Here is a 5,618-nt window from a genome sequence, read left to right on the forward strand (position 1 = left end):
ATTCTTTAGGCACTTCAGCACAGGACCTTTCTCTATGGCTAATATAGAATTTTTTAAAAAGTTTTTATTTAAATTCCACTTAGTTAACATACAGTGTAATATTAATTTCAGGGGTAGAATTCGATAATTCCACCCTTCCATACAATACCCAATGCACATTACAAAGTGCACTGTTTATATCTATACCTAAATCTGTTCCATTTTAGCTATTGTTCATCATGCAGCTAAAAACATCGTATCTCTTCAAGTTGTTATTTTTGTATCCTTTGGGTAAATATCTAGAAGTGCAATTGCTGGATAATAGGATAGTTCTTTTTGAAGGGCGATTTTCAAAGTAATTAATTTATTTAAGAAAGAAGGGGGGAGGGGCGAGAGAGAGAGAGGAAGAGAGACTCTCAGGCAAGATCCACAGTTTCAGTGCAGGGCCCAAAGAGGGCTCAATCCCATGACCCTGAGATCCTGACTTGAGTGGATAGCAAGAGTCAGATGCATAACTGATTGAGACACCCAGGTGCACTAAGGTAGTCCTATTTTTAACAGTTTATGAAACTTCTTACTGTTTTCCAGAGTCATTGTACCAGTTTGCATTCCCACCAAGAGTGTCAGAGGGTTTCCCTTTCTCCACATACTTGTAAACACCTGTTGTTTCTTTTGTTGTTAATTTTAGTCCTTCTAACAGAGGTGAGGTGGTATCTCATTGCAGTTTGGATATGTATTTCCCTGATGAGAAGTGATGTTGATCAAATTTTCACGTGTCTTTGGGGAAATATTCACCTTGTGTGTTCCCCTGTGTGCTCCTTTCTCTGTCACCCTTTTCCCCAATGCAGGCTACATCTCCTCTGCAGCACCCTTTATCTGTTTCTCCCCCAAACCACCTCTCTGCACTTCCTACCTTCGTTGATGTGGCTTCTTCTCTCCATGTAGTTGTGGACTTTGTTCTGTCAGGCTTCAGGGTGATTTCTGGAGTAATAGAATGATGTGCTAGCTATCAAGCTATCTCATATCAAGGGATGAGATACACTTCTGCCATATTAGCTCTCCCACACACACTAATAAAGAATGTTTCAACAACCTTCCTATGAGATGAATGTGAAAGACACTTGAAAAGCGTAGTTTCAAACAGTTAATCACAAGGTGTGTGCGGTGTCTTGGTATGAGTCAGGGGGTACATGTGTGGTGTGTTTGGTATATGTTTGGAATGGTTGTGGTTGAGAACCTTTGTCTGTTCTGCATTTATGGTATGTGTTGTGTATATGTGGTTTGTGTCTGTGTATGGCATTTGTTTGGCATGTGTGGTGTGTATGGGGTGTTAGTGATTTATAGGTGCTGTAAGTGTTTATGTGTTCTGTAAGTGTGGTGTATATGTTGTGATTGTGGTATTCGTGTCCACGTGTAACGTAGATTTCTGCATGGCACATGTGTTGTGTCATTGGTGCATGTATGGTTTTGTGGCGTGGCATATGGGTAGTTTGTGTAATATAACTGTGGTGTGTGTGGTGCGTGTATGGTATGTATGTGCTGTATATGTGGAGTGTGTGTGTTACATGTTTGGGATTGTGTGTGTGTGTTGTATGTATATTATGTGTAGTAAATTGTGGAAGAGATTTGTGTGGTGTGTGTGTGTGGTTTATGTATGATGTGATTGTGTGATAATCTTGTGTTATGTGATGTATGTGTTTGTACAAAGTGTGGGCTGTGTACAGAATAGGTGTGGTGTAGGGATGTGTATTGTGTCATGTTTGTATCTATATATGCAGTGTGTGTGGTATATGTGCAGTATATGTGCAAAGGAAGTGGCATATGTCTTCTGTATATGTGGTGTAAGCTTGGGGTGGGTAGTGTATATGTGAAGTGTGTTTATGTGGTATATGTGTAGTGGTTTTTTGATAATTGGAAAATAGCTCGAAAGGGGCCCACCTACTAATGCAGATAAAAGAACACTTTGGGTCCCATGACCAGCACAGAATTATGCAACGAGGAAAACAGGAGATGTCCATGACATTTCCAGGGTCAGAAGAGAGTTGCAGAAGGGGATTCAGTGACAAAACTTAAGCCTGGGACACACAATTATCTGTCACCTGCCCACAAATGCTAAGGGTATCCCACACCCTAACAGTACCTGACACTCATCCCTCCAGGGAGAGCCCTTAAATGGTGTCATTTCAGGCCCCAGCACCTCCAAAGACCTAACCATAACCCTACCCCAGGCTTTTTCCTCAGGGGTCCCACCCCTTATGTCTGAAGGAAGAACACATTTGGGGCCATGACCAGCGCAGGTTAATCCCGAGGGAACAAATAATGGCCATGACATTTCCAAGGAGGGATGGAGTTGCACAAAGGGGAAAGTGAGGCCTGGCCCACACCCTACCACACGTCTTCAACTCAACCCTCTGGGGAGATCACTGCACGGCTGCAGTCTTAGCATCTGGCACTTCCCAGGACCTAACCCTAACTGTAAGCAGGCCTTTGGCCCTCAGGGGGCCTACCATAGAGGTCTGAGAAAAGAATGGATTTGGGGCCAATGGCCAATATGGACTCTTTCAGGGTAGAAGCCAGAATGTCACTGTAACATTTCCATGGCTGGGATGGAGTTGCAGGAGGGGATTGTAGAACCTAACCTAACCCTGGCCCACCCAATCTTCTGGCTTCTGAATCCAACTCTAAGCCTGATCCACACCCGACCATGCACCCTCAACTCAGCCCTCCACTGAGATCACTGTACTGTGGGTGGTTCTGTCCTTGGCACTTCCTGGTTGCCAAAACCAACCCTAGCCATGGCTCTGGCTCGAACAGGGCCCACCTCCTAGGTCTGAGATTTAAAAAAGATGAAGGATCAATGCAAGGCATCAAACTGTTAAGCAAGAAACTCAGGAGTTCACCGTACTATTTCCAGGGCCTGCATGGAAGATAAGAAGGAGACCTAGTGTCAAATCTAAACCTGGGATACAAAATCGGGCGTCCACTGCAACCAAACCCTATGCCTGTCTTGCATCCTAAAAGTCGCCCTCAACTCACCCTTCCAGGGAGGTCATCGGAATGATGTTCATTCAGCCCGTGAAATATCCTGGAACCTAACCCTAACCCTAGCCAAGGCTCGTTCCCTTTGGGGGGCCAATTCTTAGGTCCGAGAACAGAACGGATTTGCAGCCCATAACTGATGCAGGATTATTCACCATGGAACTTGGAAAGTGACCATGCTATTTCTAAGGCAGGAATGGAGCTGCACAAAGAAGATCCTGAGACCAAACTCAAGCTTGGCTCCCCCCCTGTAGGCCGGCCCTTGAATCCAAAGACTAAGCCTGACCCACATCCAAAACTGCGCCCTCAACTCTGCCTTCCGGTAGCCCATATGCTGCCTGGGTTCAGACCTGTCACATCCTAGGACCTAACAGGGACCCAGGACCTAACCATGATATTTTCAGGGCCTGCATGGAGCCTCAGAATGGGATCTGAAGCCAAAATCTAAACTGGGAGCACACAATCAGGCATCCACTGCACCAAAACCTTATATCTGTTCTGCACCCTAACAGGCATCCTCAACACAGCCCTCCAGGGATGTCAATGTACTGGTGTTGGTTTAGCCGCTGACATCTCCTGGGACATAACCCTCACCCTAGCCAAGGCCCTTTCCCTGTGGAGGCCCAATTCCTAGGTCTGAGAACAGAACAGATTTGGAGCCCCTATCTGGGGCAGGATTATTCAGCATGGCACCTGGAAAGTCACTGTGCCATTTCCAAAGCAGGGATACATCTGTACTAGGGGGGATTCTGAAGCCAAACCCAACCTTGGCCAACACCATGGCCAGCTCTTAAACCCAAACACTAAGCCTGACCTTCACGCTAAATTGAAGCCGTCCAAGGAGACCACTGTGCTGCTAGAGTTCCAAACTTGTCACCTCCTGGGACCTAACCGTAACCCTACCTTGGGCCTTGACCCTAAGAGGGGCCCACAGTTGAGGTCTGGGGAAAAATGGACTTAGGACAAAAGATAAACAGACTGTGTTGGCTACTTCATTCTCAACACTCTTCAAATCTCATGTGTGATGAAGAACTCTGTCAGTGTGTGTCTCCATTTCCACCAGTGAGCCATTTAAAAAAAAAAATGGATCTTCATGGAATCTGCTCAGCGCCCATGTCATAGAGTACCGTCCTCATCTTTTTTCTTGGGAGTCTGGTAGTGTCCTTGTGATGGTGCTATAGGAATTGCATTGGGCCCTTCTCAATTTGATTTCAGAACTCTGTGGCCATCCCCAAACTTAGGGTGTGTGAATGTACACAAGGAGAATGCTTGTGTGTGGGATAAGCCAGAATTTTGGTAGGATCCCACCTCCTGTGTGCGGAAGAGGAAAGGAAAATAGATATCTCCTTCCTTGACTGGACCCGTGCCCATTTGAATGCAGAACTTTCACTCACCTTGTAATCCTTTCCCATTGCTGTGTTTCTAACAAGGTTTCAGGTACACTCCAAATCCATGGGGTCTGGTACACAACCTAGTCCAAAAATTGAAGGTAAGACTCCAGGAAGTTCCCGAGCCAATGGAAGGCTCTCAGAGTCTGCTATTCCAGAAGACAGCTAGACCTCCTGTCCTTGAGCCCTCAGTGCTTAGAAGCCTGCAGTAATCAAGAGAATGGGTAGCCACATGGAATCCCACCCCTAATTGTAGGACATACCCTCATTTTGAAGAACAACTAGTCTGTGCATATGCAGCATGCTCCATGACCTGAGCAGCACACAAAAGCCCTTTGAATAAATTGTGCACAAATCCCTCGTTTCCATCCCTTGATCATCACTTGGAAGTACATTCCTCATATCTCAGTCACTGCTGCCCCTGTTACTGAAACAATGGGCAGAAGCACTGCAAAAGCCAAAGTTTCACTCTATTCCTTTAAGGTAGAATGTCAGTCTCTTGCTCTCAAGTGGCATCCTTTGGAGTCCTCCTGTTGTGAAAGCCGACAAAAGGTTCTTCTGGTTCCCCACTAAGTGATCTTGCTAATATATGATGCTAGTCAGTTTATTCTAAATAGTACCCATTTTTCATCCTTAATGAATTACTTTGGCCCTCTGTGTATCAATTTTCACCATATTTCTTTTTTATCACAGGATCCTCTTGGGATACATAAAAATTCAGTATTTCAGGGTAGTATCTTCAGCTTGCACATGTCCAATCTGGAACAGCCCTTGTGACTGCAGAACAGGTTGAGTCAAAAGGGCCATGACATTTGGTTTCATGACTATATGGACATCCGGAGCCCTAGTGCATTGGAAGGGGTCCAGCCAAGAAGTGTTTGTGTTGAGGCTGGGCCAGAGCCACACATGTGGCTTGTTAACAAGCCACACATGTTCTCTTCCACTATTAAGAGGCCTTGTCTCGAGCTGCCCTGGACTTGTCAATGGGTGGTGTCAGCAGTCAGACTGCATCTCTGACTGTAGTGTGACTCCTGGTGCTGTAGTTGCAGGGACCCCAGTCCATCTGCTGGCATCAATTGGCAGGGTATACTTTCTCTGCTGCCAGCTCTAAAGATCAAGTGCTGGATTTGTGTGTCCTCTGGTGTGTGTGGTTATCTTCCCTTCTTCTTGCTGGCAGTATTCACTGTGGAGTGGCTCAGCTCCATGCCAGGG

The sequence above is a fragment of the Prionailurus bengalensis genome, unplaced genomic scaffold (genome assembly GCF_016509475.1).
Source record: "Prionailurus bengalensis isolate Pbe53 unplaced genomic scaffold, Fcat_Pben_1.1_paternal_pri Un_scaffold_81, whole genome shotgun sequence".
Lineage (NCBI taxonomy): Eukaryota > Metazoa > Chordata > Mammalia > Carnivora > Felidae > Prionailurus > Prionailurus bengalensis.